The sequence below is a fragment of the Macaca thibetana genome, chromosome 8 (genome assembly GCF_024542745.1).
Source record: "Macaca thibetana thibetana isolate TM-01 chromosome 8, ASM2454274v1, whole genome shotgun sequence".
Classification (NCBI taxonomy): Eukaryota; Metazoa; Chordata; class Mammalia; order Primates; family Cercopithecidae; genus Macaca; species Macaca thibetana.
Window position 1 is genome coordinate 96,137,694 of NC_065585.1, and position 16,924 is coordinate 96,154,617.

At 45.8% G+C, this 16,924-nt stretch overlaps 1 long non-coding RNA gene across 1 annotated transcript; it reads right to left on the reverse strand.

Annotated features, from left to right (window-relative positions):
- Window positions 1-2,030: 2,030 nt before the first annotated feature.
- Window positions 2,031-5,524, reverse strand: LOC126960592 (uncharacterized). Its single transcript, XR_007728070.1, has 2 exons — window positions 5,398-5,524; window positions 2,031-2,255 (listed from the first exon to the last, which is right to left on the reverse strand). It is a non-coding gene; the product is annotated as an uncharacterized LOC126960592 (long non-coding RNA).
- Window positions 5,525-16,924: the final 11,400 nt, after the last annotated feature.

The window sequence follows — 16,924 nt, forward strand, 5'->3', positions numbered from 1 at the left end:
GGGACCAGCACTAGGAATCCCTGAGGTTTATTGCTGACAAAGCTCTGAAATAAAATCCCCAGCCCCGAAAGGATGCTGGGGACACCAGAGGTTTCCTAGGCTCTTTGAATCAGGTCCTCTCTGCTCCAAGGGGAGGGAGAGAGAGGGTCTGGCTGGAGGTGGGAGGCCAGTACTGCCCAGTCTCCCATCCTTCCCACCCCTCCACCCCCACCCCAGCACTCCACAGAGGCGCCTTTGGAGAGGCGCACAGACCCCTGTCCTGAGAGATGGCCCTGGGACGTGTGGGCTGTGGGTCCCTCAGCCAAGGGAAATGGGGTCCCCTGAGCTAGTTCTTTAGCGGCCTTGGGGCTCTGAGCTGTGCCGGTCCCCCAGGAGACAACTGTTATGGTAGTGCCCCACCCAGCCTGCAGCGAGTCCACGGGGGCATGGGCCTCAGGGGGCGTTCATCAAAGCTAAGCTCTCCACAAAGATGCAGTGAGCATTTGCTGCAAGCCAGGTGCCACCCCAGGGCCTGGGTGTGTACTAACTCCCCTCAGCTCATACGCACAGATGTGATTTGGGGAAAAGGACAGGAAGGCATCAAAGACTACCCAGAGCCATGCCTGACACTGACAGCCACCGAACAGGGCTGGAAAGCCCAGAGCAGGTGCTGCCTTCAGGTTACAGCTCAGAGAGCCCTCTGCAGCGGCTGGCTTTAGGGTGCTGAAGGACCTAGGCATGGGAGTGAAGGCAGGCGCGTCCTGGGCCGGGAAAGCAGCCAGGCCCACGAAGGGACCAGCTTGTGCTCCAGGAAGAGGAAGACTAGTTATGATCAGGCAGGAAGACGCGGGCAGATCAGAGCTTGATACGCCAGGACAGGGCAGAAGGACCACGCTGATGTTATCAGGACGCTGGGGGTTCCTGTGCAGCAGGGCGGTCATCTGATGACAACTTCAAAAGATCCTCCAGGCAGCTGCGTGGGGACTCTGTAGTGGAAGGCCAGGGGCACAGGGAAGCCACGTGGGGGCCTGTTGCCGGCCTGGGCTGGACAGGATGAGGGGGTTGAGGGCAGCGGGGCTGGGAGGAGGATGCCCGGGTGCACTTGGAGGGAGAGGAAGTGGGGCTCGTCAGCAGGCTGGGTGTGTGGGAGTGGGGACGGAAGGAATCGCGGAAGCCCCATTGTTTTCACTCAAGTGAACTGAGTGGGTGGTGGTCTCATTTCCTGAAATGAGAATTCTGGGGGTGGGGGAAGGAGAGGGGATGGTGATAAAAACTTAGCTTGTATCCATGTTAACTTTGAAATTCCCATTGGATACCCCAGTGGGCATGGCAAGAAGACAGGTGGAATTGTTGCGGGGTTGGAGGGAGTGGGCTCTGAGTCCGGCCAAGGATGGACAAAATGATTGAAAAGTCCTTGGTATACAAATGGAATTTCAAACCAGACCCTGGATGAGATCTCCTGGGTGCAAGCTTCATGTGGAGGATACAGGGGCCCAGGCTGAGGTTGGTGTGCAGGGCGAGAGGACAAAATGAGGCTGGGAGAGAGAGTGGTAAGACAGGGGCAACGCTCAGAGGGCGACGAGGTGAGACACAAGCGCAGAGACTTCCCAGAGCCCAGCTCAGCATAGAGTAGGGTGCACCCAGGGCTTCCCACGGCCCAGGCCACCTGCGCCAGAGGACCCTGATCCAAGTCCCTCCAGTCACACTATTCCCTTCCTAGGTTTTTTCATCAAACCAAGAAATCTCTCCACATGCAAGGCGAGACTGCACTTTCTTTGGAAACGTCTTCCCTGCTGTTGCACCGACTAATGCAACTCGCCGGGCTACAGCTCTGCGTGACTTTCTCGCAAAATACAGACTTGAGCTCCAATTGCCCAGGAGGTGTGCCAGGTATTCTGACAAAGCCTCCATCTCCCTGTCCCCACCCTCTATCCCCTCTGGACGTGGGTCATCACCTTACAGCATTGCTCTCCATGAAGTCTGTGGAAGCCCCCAAGGAAGGACCCTCTCCCCTTCTGAAGGCACATTTGCATCACAGCGAGTCATGAACATTAGTTCATTCAACTCGCCAACTTTAATGAGCTCAACGCGCAGCAGGGGTGTAACATTTTTGGAGAGTGAATTGACTTAAACTGTCAGCTTCCGGCCTGCGTGACATCACCAGTTCTTAGCAGAGGAGCCCATGGCTCTAAGGCTTCCTGGGATGCTCTTTAGGATGCTTCTGAGGCCCTGAAGCTGGGCAGGACACAGTGAATTGATGCTCATAGATGCATTTTCTGCAAAGAGAGTGCAGAGTTTTATTGGAATTATCAGTGATAGATGAGCTTTTTTTTCTTCTGTTGCATTATTGGATTCTAACCTTATTCAACTCTGAACAACTCCAGGGAAAGGGCTGTTGCCTTCACCTCCTGTAGCTGATTTGAATAGATACATGGCACATTTCTCCTAGAATCTGGCTCCCCCCAAGTCCTTCTTCCTAGTGCTGAGTTCTGGATTCCTGCATGGCTTTGGTCTGGGGTCCCTGTGTCCCTATTCCTCCAGCCCACACTCCAAGTGATGCAAACACTTCACTGGGAACTGGCTCCAAATAGCTACCTCAAGCCTTCCCCTGTCCTGGAGGTTTGGAGCCCAAGAAGTCTGCATCCTAGGTACCAAGGTGGGTCTGCAAAAACAGGAGGCCCCCAAAATGACGTTCCTAACACAACCCTATTCAAAATTGCTGGGCCTTTTAAACTGTTTTTTTATACAGCCTGGTGGTACCTGTTGCATCCACAAACATTTGTGGAGCACCTGCCAGATGTCTCCTCTAGACTCCACATGCTATTGTGAACAAAACAGACAAACATCTCCACCCTAATGGAATTTACTTTTTTTTTTTTTTGGAGACAGAGTCTCCCTCTGTCGCCCAGGCTGGAGCGCAGTGGCGAGATCTCGGCTGACTGCAAGCTCCACCTCCCGGGTTCATGCCGTTCTCCTGCCTCAGCCTCCCAAGTAGCTGGGACTACTGGCGCCCGCCACCACGCCCAGCTAATTTTTTGTATTTTTAGTAGAGGCGGGGTTTCACCGTGTTAGCCAGGATGGTCTTGATCTCCTGACCTCATGATCTGCCCGCCTCGGCCTCCCAGAGTGCTAGGATTACAGGCGTGTGCCACCAGGCCCCTCTCGGAATTTACCTTCTAATGGAGCAGACAATAAACACAATTAAGTAAGGAAATATCTATAGTATGTTAACTAGTGATAAGTGCCATGGAGAAATTGAAATAGAAAATGACCATGGTAATAAAGAGCATCATCACAAACACTTGAACAGCACATGCCACACACCAGACTAGCCTCAATATTCTCTGTGGCCCAGCACAGTGGCTCACACTTGTAATCCTAACACTTTGGGAGGCTGCGGCAAGAGGATCACTTGAGTCCAGGAGTGGGAAACCAGCCTGGGCAAGATGGCAAGACCCGGTCTCTACTAAAACTTAAAAATTAGCCAGGCGGCCAGGCGCGGCGGCTCACGCATGTAATCCTAGCACTTTGGGAGGCCGAGGTGGGCGGATCACGAGGTCAGGAGATTGAGACCATCCTGGTTAACACGGTGAAACCCCATCTCTACTAAAAAATACAAAAAAATTAGCAGAGCATGGTGGCGGGTACCTGTAGTCCCAGCTACTCAGGAGGTTGAGGCAGGAGAATGGCGTGAACCCAGGAGACAGAGCTTGCAGTGAGCCAAGATCGCGCCACCGCATTCCAGCCTGGGTGACAGAGCGAGACTCCGTCTAAAATAAAAAAATTAGCCAGGCACGGCAGCCCACACCTATAGGCCCAGCTACGCAGGATACTGACACAGGAGGATCCCTTGACCCCAGGAGTTCAAAGCAGCCATGAACTATGTGAACTATGATTGTGTCACTACATTCCAGCCCGGCAACAGAGCCAAAGATAAATAAATAATAAATGTTCTGTGTACATATGCTCATTAAAACCCTCAGGACAACTGTCTGAGGCTGGTATTGCCATGATTCCCATTTAAATATGGTAAGGGGAATACCTTGCCCAAGGTCACACAGCCCCAAGTGGTGGCCCAGGGGTGAAGGAAAAGGGAAAGGAGGGATGGAGCAAGGAAGACACTGCAGCCAGGGAAGGCCACTGGCACGCCGTGTGCTCGGTGGTATGCTGGCTGAACCTGGTCATTGCCGGGAACCTTATGGTTAGCTAGAACCTGGTGCTGGAGGAGCAAGCCACTCACAGGAGCCAAGGGTAGTTTCTTTCTACCTACCCACCCATGATTGCTTTCTAAGAGAGAAAGGAGGAAACCAAAGAGAAAGAGCATGCACAGAATTTGGACGCTGTATAAAACCTAGTATTTGTGGAGCAATTGAAGAAAAATAAACGGTGTGGTGAAGTAAACAGTTAACAAAAGGCAGCATATGTTTACCTAGAAGATGTGAAGAATTGTTTCCAGATCAAATGGTTTGGAATGAGAACTTCTACACCTTGAATATAAACTGAGATTTGCCAACTGTGAGAAACATTTAAAATGCTATTTACTTTAAAGGATGAGAAGCCTGAAAACATTTTTTTAGGGAAGAAAAGAACTAGAAGGACAATGGGCACATATAAGCCATGGTATTGCACAGGTTCAGCAGAGCAACGGGAAAAAAATAAATAAAGAAGATTGGTCTACACGGAGACTTCCACCAGCCCCCTCTCCAAGGCCAAGGAATCTTGTTCAAATAATGTCTGATTGAGAGATAATTATGGGGGAAATGCCAATTCCACATTTCATATCTCTGCACTTTCGTATTGTCAGAGCCCCACAGAGACAGGATACCAAAGGAACAGCCTGACAGAGGAGGGAGGGGAGCCGTGCAGTTCTGGAATGGCGCCAGGCAATGTGGAAGTCATTGAGATTTACCAGCATCATTTCCATAATCGCTTTTGGATGCACAATAGCTGAAGATTGTGCCTGGATTCCCCTTTGCTAGCATTCTGGGGTCACGACATCGGCATAGAAGGTGGCCAGCCTTTGGATTTTGCAGCTGTTTGTGGAGTCTTTATGGAAGAGCAGCGTGGTCAAGAGACCACGGCTGCATAACCCTGTCTGCAGTGTGCGAGGCTGGAGTGCTGGCCCTGGACCTGCCCAGTCATGCCTTCTCGGTCAGCTGTTCATCTCATCTGCTACCACAGTAAGAAATGGTTTTCATAAAGCCATTTATGAGTTATGAAAGTCCATTATTTTCCAACTGAGAAGGTAGACATCAAACTGCAGAATCAATGAGGCAGTAACAGTTTTGAAATCTCAGTACAAGCAGTGACGCCTTCTGCTGTGTAAGAACTGATCAACTTGGCCCATTTCCCCTTCTCTAGAACACTGAACTACAGTGTCAGATAAGTAGACGGTGCCCGTGACCATGGGCCCTTCACCTGCTCCACAGTGAATGAAAGCTCACCCGAGAGCAGGGTTACACCCTGCGGAGGGCTGGGCCAGGTCCACAGTCCTCAGAGATGCCCTGAATTCATCCAGAAGGGCTCAGCCATTTGCCTATGCCAGGCCAATGCTCGAGTCAGTGTGGAGGGGAGGGTTACGCCGGGACCACTGCGTCAGCACATTGTGGACCAATAATAGCGTAATAATAGCGTCTCTCCAACAGGGAAAAGAAATGCCCTGAAGACTGCTGGCCATGTGTTCAGTGATTCTCACAGAGCACAGAAAATGAAACATCAGAGAAACTGCCCTTAGGCGGGGCTGGCAAATATCTCCCCTACTGGGCGCAGGGCAGACTTCACCTCAAGGTCTTCCTCCACACACATTCCACAGCCCAGCCAGTCCTCCAGGGTGGAACTCAAGATGAATCTATTCACCATCTCTGTTCCCTTGGGAGTGGGGGAGGATACGAAGCTGAGGTCTAGCATCCGGGCCAAGGCTTTCTCAGCCAGGGCTCCTGGCCCCGGGTGAGGGTGGGAGGGAGCAATGCGATGATCAGCACTCCAGTTTCTTGTCCAAGGCTGCCTGTGGCTGATGTGCTGCCTATTTGAGAAGGAAAGGGAAACACATAGGCTTGTCTCAGGTGTTCCTAGAGGATGTGGGATGGCCACCCATGGCTGAAAACTAACTTGGTTCACTAGAGTGTGTGACATCGGGACCTGAGGCCCAACTTACCAAGTGCTATCTATCTACGTGACTTCACCCCTCAGTGTATTCATCTATGAAATGGGGATAATACTAGCGTTGGAGGATGAATAAATTGCTCAACATGTGTAAAGTGCTTAGAAGGTGCCTGCCGTGCAGGAAGCAAGCACTGGGCACTAGCCATTGCTGTCATTGCTGCTGTCCTCAATGAGTGCAACCAGTTGCTGGACTGAGGTGGCTGAAAGTGACTGGTAGTAGAGTGGATGAGAATAGATAAAAGGCCCCAATGCAGGGAGGCCAGAGGCCATGCAGGCTGAACTCCAACAGGAGCAGTGGCTGTAGGGGAGAGGCTCGACCCTGGAGCTGGTCGTGATGTGCAAGTGGGATGGGCTGGGGGCTCCCGTGTGAGAGCATAGGAGGAGAGGGCTGTGTTTCCCAAGCCTGGAGGGGCTAGAGTAAAAAAGACCTAGCTGTGCCCAACAAGGCCTGGCGACTTGGCTTTCTCCACAGGCGCAATTCTATCAAAGCAGGTTCCCAAACCCTGGCTTCTTCCTGCCTCTCAGTCTAACGTTATCATTGCTCCTTCATCCATCAGAGAGCCCGGAGTCTCATCTTTCAGTGATTTATCAAGGCTAGACTATTACTCAGAATCTCCACTGTAAATCAGACTACTGTTAAGATAAACACTAATGCTTAAGTCAAAAATCTTGGACTCAAAGAAGGAGTCGACATGGTCAGAGGCCCTTCTGGCGCATCATCCCAGAAACTTCATCTGACACCCTCCACCACGGGTCCTCCACACGGGAGGACCTGCCTGGACAGTTGTGCACACAGAAACAACATTTGTTCTCACTGGTTTGCTCTGCAGTCCCAGAAGACCACCAGACGGAGTGGAAAAAAAGTCATCTTGGGGCAAAAGACAAAGCGCCATTCAATACACTAATCTCATATAAGCATAGTTCTAATTAGCTGAATCATATCTTCAGGAATAGTAAAGAGAGACTGCAACAGATATGATACTCCAATAGGTTTTGTCCAATCTGGCAGAGTGGATTCTTTATCTGAAATCATCCACAGCAACCACTTTCAGAACGGGGCCAATTTTCAGACCTAAATTACCTCTGGCTCCACAGTAGCATCTGCCCATGAAATCAGTTTCTACCAAAAGCTTAAACTCTCCAGCAGCAATTATCTGGAACAGCCTCAAAACTGCATTTTTGCCATTTGAGACTGTTTTCCACAATTGCCGGCCATCTTGCCTGTTAGCATGCCTGTGGGAAGGACGGGCTGGCAGTTATGGCGTTAATTCCCTATTTGAAGTTGTTGTCCTTGAATCCTTTATGACCATCAGACATAACACCCAGTGAAAATGACACCAACTGCATTTAGAATTATTCAAAACCTGCCACCTCGCGGAGGAAAATTCAGCCCACCCTCAGGGATGCAGGTCTTGACTCTGTCCTGACTGAACTCTTAACAATTCTCCTTTGCAAACTCCCAGAAGGAGACTTGATGATCTCTTCCATATAGCACTTAATGGGAAAGCAAAAACGATTTTCCACTGAGGGAATGTTTTTGCAAAGTGGAAATCAAATCCATTCGTTAATCTTCAAAAACTCTGGGCTGTGCAGATTCTCGGGAAGACACTAAGCATATGGATCACAACAGCAATGGACCCGCAGCAAATGGACCCTGACAGCTCCAGAACCAAGCACTTGCCTGGGGGAACTCCTCCCAGCTAACGCTTCTCAAATGGCAAGCCTGGGTCCTGTTAGCCATGCAGGCTGTGATCTGCTGGTGAATGCCTATCACCGAGTGTTATTATAATATCAACCTTCTCTATAGAGTTTATGAGTGACTTTTTGCACAGAAATAAGGATTATAGTTTACAACACTGCAGTGGTCCTAAGCTCAAAGTCCTCATTCTTCAACCCAAGAGTTCTTTATATTTTTTACCCCCCAATTACATGTAACACAGGCTCCATCAAGACAGAGACAGTGTGTGTTCGCTTGATTAAAGTAAGCCCGCGGGCAACAGGATAGATTCCTAACCCCTAACTTTTACTTAAACTAAAATACACGAAAAGGAAAATGCAGAAAACAAATCTGCCAAACAATGTTTCAGTTTTCTCATGCCTCAAAATTATCTTCTCAGGCCAGGGCTGTTATTTTCTCTAATGCAAGTCCATGTGAGGGCAAAATCAGTGTTGCCTTTCCCATGCGCCCTCATCAGACGGTTTCAGGCAGAACTTTCCTGCAAACACTGAGCCACACTGGCCTAGAAGGTCGGTCAGTTTGCATTAGCTCAGCCCTGACTATTCACATGCAGTCACACTAATTTCCATTTACCTAAGAAGTAAAGGTTTTCCAAGGCTGGTTCCCAATCCTGCTCATATGCTACGGAACTCAGATGATTCTGTGAAAAACTGAGACGGCTCCAGATATCTGAGACAGCTGTGGGGCATGTGCTCAGAAAGCCCAGCCTCTGTGGAAAAGCAGAGCTTTCTGTGTTTCAGTGAAAATGCCCATGAGGTTTAAGTCCTCCCTCCTATGAAATGACAGAAGAGACATCCAGCCACTTCGGGTTTCGACAGAGAAGGGTTAAGAAGTTGGCAACACCAGCACCCGTGAACCCTCAGGGCCAGGAGAGCAGCAGCCTGGTTTGGTTTTCAGTCACCCACTGTGGTGGGAACAGTAATGCGGGATGAGATCAAGTTCAAGAACAGTACACGCAAGCAAAAATCTCATTGTTCCTGTTATTACATTGTGAACATCTCCTCTTTTGTTTTCTTTTAAAGAGCATTGTTCAAAAGGTTAAATTTGTTGGCTAAGACATCCCCTGAAAAGCTTAGTAACTTGGAATTTTGGTGGCCATAGTTTTCTTCCTGTGTGAGCTTCCCTCCAAGGTTAGTCTTAAATATAGAATATCCCTCCTCTTTCCTTCCAAATCCTCTTTTCTTTCTGAGCCATCCAAGTACATGGTTAGGCTCCATTCCTGTTCTCAGAGGCGTGTACTGTCATCTCTGCCAGACTTCCTCCAGCTGCCGCCCATGAGCGCATCTGCTGTAGAGTTCCCCGCTTGAAAGGTGTCCCAGAAAGACTGGCCTCATTTTATTCCCAGAGGAATCCCAGAGCCCTGGGAGACAATGGCTAACAGCTGGTCCAGAGATTGCTGTATAAACTTTTGAGGCCACAACTGGCAAATTGTAAGAATACGATGGAGTGCAGGCAGACTGGTTTGTCTGAGCTGATCTGGCAAAAGACAGGGTGGGGAAGAGGACAAGTGGCTGTGGCTGAGGGTGGAGCAGATCTCTACTTCTGTCCTGCATGGCAGTCCATCCTTAGTGTTGGGCATCTGTGATTTGTTTTCAAATTTCAATAGTTTGGGGGGTACAGGTGAATTTTGGTTACATGGATAAGTTCTTTAGTGGTAGTTTCTGAGGTTTTGGTGCACCCATCGCCCTGAGAAGTGTACACTGCACCAATGTGTAGTCTTTCTTTTATTCCTCACCCACCTCCCACACTTTCCCCTGAGTCCTCACAGTCCATTCTATCATGCTTTTTTTTCTTTTTTTGAGATGGAATCTTGCTGCGTCGCCCAGGCTGGAGTGCAATGGCTCGATCTCAGCTCACTGCAACCTCCGCCTCCCAGATTCAAGCAATTCTCCCACCTCAGCCTCCCAAGTAGCTGGGATTACAGGTGCCTGCCACCACACCCAGATAATTTTTTATTTTTGTAGAGACAGGGTTTCACCATGTTGGACAGGCTAGTCTTGAACTCCTGACCTCATGATCTACCAGCCTCAGCCACCCAAAGTGCTAGGATTATAGGTGTGAGCCACCGCAACTGGCCCATTTTATCATCCTCATGCCTTTGCATCCTCATAGCTTAGCTCCAACTTATAAATGAGAACATATGATATTTGGTTTTCCATTCCTGAGTGATTTTACTTCAAATAATGGTCTCCAAATCCATCCAGGTTGCTGCAAAGGCCATTATTTTGTCCATTTTATGGCTGAGTAGTATTCCAAGGTATATACATACCACATTTTCTTTATCCACTTATTGGTTGATGCGCATTTAGGTTGGGTCCATATTTTTGCAGTTGTGAGTTGTGCTGCTATAAACATGCATGTTGGGCACCCAAGATATTATAATCGTTTCCATCTTGGTCACTATCTGCTGTATCATAAACACAAAATTATGACTTCACAAGAGGATGGGCCAAATGAGAAGCAGAGCTATGAGGGAAAGGAATGCTTGTTAAAGTAAAACTATTCTCAATAACTGAGGGAGGAATTTCAGAAACTAACTCTGGCCAAGAACTTTTTTTTATTTGTATGGTCTCTGAATTAGAGCTGTGTCCAAACCATCCCTGCTGACACATCCATGACAGCCTAGGATAAATAAGCCTTTGAGAAACTGTTTGAGGAGTGACATGGGAGCCTTCTCAGGGAGCTCCTTGACTTCCCGTGCCCACTACCTTCCCACCACAAAGGTGGGCCCATTCGCTTTTGATTTTGAAACTAAAGCAAATTTAGTTTACACAAGCCATGTCTTAGGGTGGAAAACAGCTCATCTCCACTGGAAAACACTGACAGGCCATTCAATTCATCGCTGAGCAAAAATCAGAGTGAGAGGATCCAAAATGAAGTGGCAGAAGGAAGGAATTCGCAGGCGCATCAGGAAGGGTCATGTGGCAGCAGCATTTGCTCAGCAGCCTGAGAACTCCCGCCAGACCAGCCGGCACTGCCACTCAGAGGACTTGGTGCAAGGAGAAGCCGCGCCCAGCACTGGTCCTATTGCCCATGCTCCAGTAGCTTCTGCAAGCTGTGGGATCGGCAGCCCCATTGCTAATGTGGGTTAGCATAAACATACCTTATCCAAACAGAGAAGAAAAGATACAGAGTATGTGTAAATACATATTATAGATGTATGATACATAAAGTGTGTCTATCACCTAAAGATTTCATTGCCAGCATGGTGGTTCATGCCTGTAATCCCAACACCTCAGGAGGCAGAGGAGGGTGGATCACCCGAGGTCAGGAGTTTGAGACCAGCTTGGCCAATATGGTGAAACCCTGTGTCTACCAAAAACACAAAATTAGCCAGGTGTGGTGGCTGGTGCCTATAATCCCAGCTACTTGGGAGGCTGAGGCAGGAGAATCGCTTGAACCCAGGAGGCAGAGGTTGTAGTGAGCCTAGATCATGCCATTGCACTCTAGCCTGGGCAACAAGAACAAAACTCCATCACACACACACAAAAATAAATAAAAATAAAAACATAAAAACGTAAGTAAATAAAAAAGATTTTGTATAAAAATATGACATTCAGGCTAGACAGCAAGCAAAGAATGCAATGCACTTGCAACTAACATTTCCCCAATAGTGCATTAAATGCCACCAGGGCTCAACTGCTGATCCCATTGTCATAAACAGAACGATGGGGTAAGTAAAGATTTTAGTTTTATACATGCATATTGAACACAGGCACCAACAGATCTGATAGCACATGCTACCTGTACCTTTGACACACAGGGTCATCCAGACGATTAAAAGAATCTCACTGAGTTTCCAAAAAGGGCAAAGGGTTCAGGAAACTCCCCTGCTCCCCACTTGCCCCCAGCCACTGAAATGGAGCTGTCCCATTTGCCCTGAACACCTCTGCAAAAATTTATGATTGGAATCATGTCTGTGAAAAGAATGCCACCCTAGGGGACCTAAGAATTGCACTCTGGATGGAGGACGGTGTGGGAAGGAGCCAGGTGGTCTTGTGGGAGATGCTGCAAAAAGTGAGATGTGGTTGCACAGGAAACACTTCCTAAAAGTCAGAAGAAAAAGTGTGTGTTCAGCAGCCGGGGGAGAGTGAGAGGAAATAACTCACAAATCTGAATTGTGTCCTACAATACAATATATTCCATCCTGATCAACCAAATAGCTGGCAGGAAAAGTACTTTGACTTTTATATCCTTTTCTCCAGACAAAGAGCTCTGTGTATGGCTGTGTATTTGAATAGGTGCGCTTGCAGGACAGCTGCTGAGACGCGACCCTGTGCTTGCAGCAGAAAGAGCTGATGCTAATCCTGGATCCACACAGAGCTGCCTGCGGAAGCCACACACCGAATGCCAATGTAAGGCCCACCTCAGTGACAAATCCAAACTCACATCGTATCACACGTTCTACAGACATCCAACAGGAATGGAAGACTTTTCTAGAATCTCCAAAATACTGCCTGGGTTCAACTCACCTTGACCAGTTACTACCTGAGTTACTCTCAGCAAATAACTCAACCTCTCTATGCCTCAGTTTTCTTATCTCTAAAATGAGAAACATAATAGTCTTTACTTCATGGGGTGGTTACGAAGATGAAGGAGTTAATAAGTGTAAAGCACTTAGATAGGAATGATCTCTTGATAACTGTTAGCTACTGTTGCTGTGGGACACAGTAGGACTTCTTTCAGTAAGTGATGACTGATGTTATTGTTGTTATTGTTACAAGAAAATCCCTCTCCCTCCAGCAACAACGAACAACTATTCTTGAGCTGAGAACACACACCCACTCAGAGTAAGCAGGCTGTTATATGCTCCAGGCTTTACCGTATCTGTCACTTTCACATTTGTTCTTTAAGAGATGATCCCAAACTTTCCACACTTCCTTTTTTTTTCTTTCCCCAAGATGGAGTCTTGCTCTGTCACCCAGGCTGGAGGGCAGTGCTGCAATCTTGGCTCACTGCAACCTCCCCCTCCCGGGTTGAAGTGATTCTCCTGCTTCAGCCTCCGGAGTAGCTGGGATTACAGGTGCCTGCCACCATGCCTGGCTAATTTTCATATTTGTAGTAAAGATTCGGTTTCACCATGTTAGCCAGACTGGTCTTGAACTCCTGACCTCGTGATCCACCCACCTCGGCCTCCCAAAGTGCTGGGATTACAGGTGTGAGCCGCCGTGCCTGGCCTCCACACTTAATTTTATTAACACTTCCCCAATAAACTTGCAAACTCCACAAAGTCAATTTCTTCTGATACCTTTCTTGATTTGCCAGAAGTGTGGTCAACAAGTGAGGGGGAAATGAAACATTTGGTTATAGAATCTTCATATCCCTCACCCTGCTACAGAGAGGTAAAGGGACCAGGGCAGAACCCTTATGTGAGGAAAGGGAAGGCAGGGTCCTGTGACTGCCAAAAAAAGTTGGATTTTTCTGAAATTGACCAAGAATCTCTTCATGAATCTAATGTTTGGCTTCTTTTATTAATATGTTTTCAAAACAATCTACTTTCAGCTTCAGAGGGGAAATTGACAATGTCCAAATTTCTGCCCAATTTCCTAATCTGTTTATAAAGCTTTATATACTATTCATTTTTGACCAGATTTTTATTGTGAAATTTGTAGATTCACATGCAACTGTAAGAAGCGCAGCAGAGAGATACCTGTTCCCTTCATGCAGATTCTGCCATTGCGACACCTTGCAAAACCATAGTACAATAGCAGAGCATGATACAGACATGGTACAGTCGAGACACAGACATTTCTGATATTAGGACACCATGTTTTGACATTATGTAGCCACATATCCATTTACCTGTCACACCCAATACCTCCCTAATAAAAGCCAACCACTAATCTAGTTTCTGTTTCTGTAATTTTGTCACTTCAAGATGTCAAACAGATCTCGCTTTTGGGATGGCCTTTCTTCACTCAGCATCATTATTCCTGGGAGATTCATCCTGGGAGATTGTTGTGTGTGTGAATAGTTAGTTCCTTTTAATTATGACTTGTGTCCCATGGTGTGGACTTGACCCAGTTTGTTAAGTCATTCAGTCCTTGAAAGACATCTTTACTGTTTCAAGTTTGTGACTATTACAAATAAGGCACTATGAACATTCCCATACAGGTTTTCATGTGCACGCACGCCTTCATTTTCTTAGAATCTGTGTCCAGAAGTGCACATTATGGGTTGCAAGGCACCTGCATGTTTAGCTTCTTAAGAATCCGCTGTGCTGTACAATTTTATGTTCTGTCAGGCAATGTGTAAGTGTTCTGAACTTTTGCCAGGATTTGGTGTTGTCACTGTGTTTTACTTTAGCTATTCTGATCAATGTGTAACAGTATCTAACTAATCTAGTTTCTGTTTCTGTAATTTTGTCACTTCAGGATGTCAAACAGATCTCACTTTTGGGATGGGCTTTCTTCACTCAGCATCATTATTCCTGGGAGATTGGTTTTAACTACTGTTTCCCTAACAGATAATGACGAACCTCTTTCCATGTGGTCATTTGACACATATATATATCCTCTTCAGTAAATTGTCTTTTCCTCTCTTTTGTCTATGTTTTAGTTGTTCATTTTTCCATTATTCAGGCTTATAGGTGTTATGAATTTCAGACAGTGGCCCTTGGTTAGATACACGGCTTGCAGATATTTTCTTTCAGCCTGTAACTTGTCTTTTCACCCTTTTAACAGGATCTTTCACAAAGAAAAAAACTTTTTAAGTCCAATTTACCAATTTTTCTATTTATGAGTCATATTTTCTTTGGTGTCAAATCTAAGAACTCTTTGCTTAGCTCTAGATCACAAAGGTTTTCTCCAATTTTTTTCCTAAAATTTTAGAGTTTACATCTAAGTCTGTGATATATTTTGAGTTAATTTTTGTACAAGTGTAAGACAGTCCAGAGTACATTATCTTTTGGCCTGTAGATGTTCAATCAATCCAGCAGTATTTGCTGGAAAGGCTATCTTTCCTCCTTTGGATTGTTTTTGTTACTTTGTTAAAGATCAGTTGGGCATATTTGTGTTGGTCTATGTTGGGGTTCTCTACTCTTTTGCCTTGATAAAAATGCCCAATCTTCTACCAATATCCCACAGTCTTGATTACTTAGCTGCGTGGTGCGTTTTGAAAGCAGGTGGACTGATTTCTCCTACTTTATTCTTTTTCAGAATGATTTTGCCTATTCCAGTTTATTTGCCTTTCCATATAAATCTTAGAGGAATCCTGTTGCTATCTAGATAACAGCTTGCTGGGATTTTTATAGGAATTGCATTAAACTTGTGTATCATTTTTAGGAGAACTGACGTTCTTATTACATTGAATTGTCCAATCCATGAACTCAGTCTCTCTATTAAGATCTTCTTTGGTTTCTTTCATCAATATATGTACTTTTTATCATTCAAGTCTTGAATTTTCATTTTTGATTGATTGTGAGTGATATTTTTAAAAATTTTATTGTCCACATGTGCACTGCTAGTATGTAGAAATGCTATTGATTTTTAAGCATATTACCTATGACCTTGCTGAAGTAACTTATTAATTCTGAGAGTTTAACAGTAGGTTCTTGAGCATTTACACACAGACAACCAGCAAATAAGACAATTTCATTTCCATTTCAACCTGTGTGTCTTTTACTTCTTTTTCTTGACTATTACACAGGGTAGAACTTTCAGCACTATGCTGAGTAAGAGATTTAAGAGCTAACATCCTTGTCTTTACCTTTGGTGTAAAGCATTCTGTCTTTCTGTCATCTTCAGATATAATGTTAGCTATGGGCCTTTTGTACAGGCTCATTCTTGATCAGCTTGAGAGAATTTCCCTTTATTCCTATTTTTCTGAGAGTTTTTATTATGAATGGCTGTTGAATTCTGCAAAATGCTTTTCATGATCATATGTATGCTATTGTAAATTTGTTCTGTTGTTGAGGAAGATTACATTGATTTTGAATATTGAACCAGTCTTAAATCCCTGAAATAAAACCCTCTTGGTGACAGTGTACAATTTTTCTGATACATTGCTACATCTTATCTGCTAATAATTTTGTTAAAGAATTTTATATTCCTTTATCCCTCTGTATGCATGAGGGACAATGGTTTGTAGTTTTTTTCTTTTTCGCTCTCTTTTTCTGGTTTTAGTATAAAGATAATACTAATTTCATGAAATGAATTGAGAAGTGTTCCCTCCTCTTCTATTTTCTGGAAGAGATTCTACAGAATTTATATTAATGCTTCTTTAAACATTTGGTCAACTGAACCAGTGAAATCACCAGACCTGAGATTTTTTTTCGTGAATCCAATTACGAATTCAATTTGCTTAATAGTGATAGGATAATTCAAATTATTTATTTCATATTGGATGAGTCTGGGCAGTTTGTTGTTTTTTGAGGAATGGGTCCATTTTATCTTAAGTTGCAAAATCTATGTATGAAGAGTTGTTCATGGTATTCCTTTACTATCCTTTTGATACCTGTAGAGTCTAAATTATGTCCCTACTAATCTGTGACAATGACATTTGTGATGTTGGTAACTTGTGTTTTCTTTCCTTTTTCTTCATCAGTGGTGCTTGGTTCGTCAGTTGCATTGATGTTTACAAAGAATCAGCTCTTTCTTTCATTGATTTTTCTCTGTTATTTTGCCATTTTCAATTTCAAGTGATTTCTGCTTTTATCTTTAGTATTTCTTTCTTCTGTTGGTTTTGGCTTTCCTTTCTCTTCTTCTTTTTGTAGGTTCTTAGAATGAGGTCTTTTTTGTTTGTTTTTTGAGATGGAGTCTCACTCTGTTGCCCAGGCTAGAGTGCAGTGGCATTATCTCAGCTCACTGCAAGCTCTGCCTCCCAAGTTCAAGCCATTCTCTTGCCTCAGCCTCCTGAGTAGCTGGGACTACAGGAACCCGCCACCACACCTGGCTAATTTTTTGTATTTTTAGTAGAGACGGGGTTTCTCCGTGTTAGCCAGGATGGTCTCGATCTCCTGACCTTGTGATCTGCCTGCCTTGGCCTCCCAAAGTGCTGGGATTACAGGCGTGAGCCACTGTGCCTGGCCAGAATGAGATCTTAAGT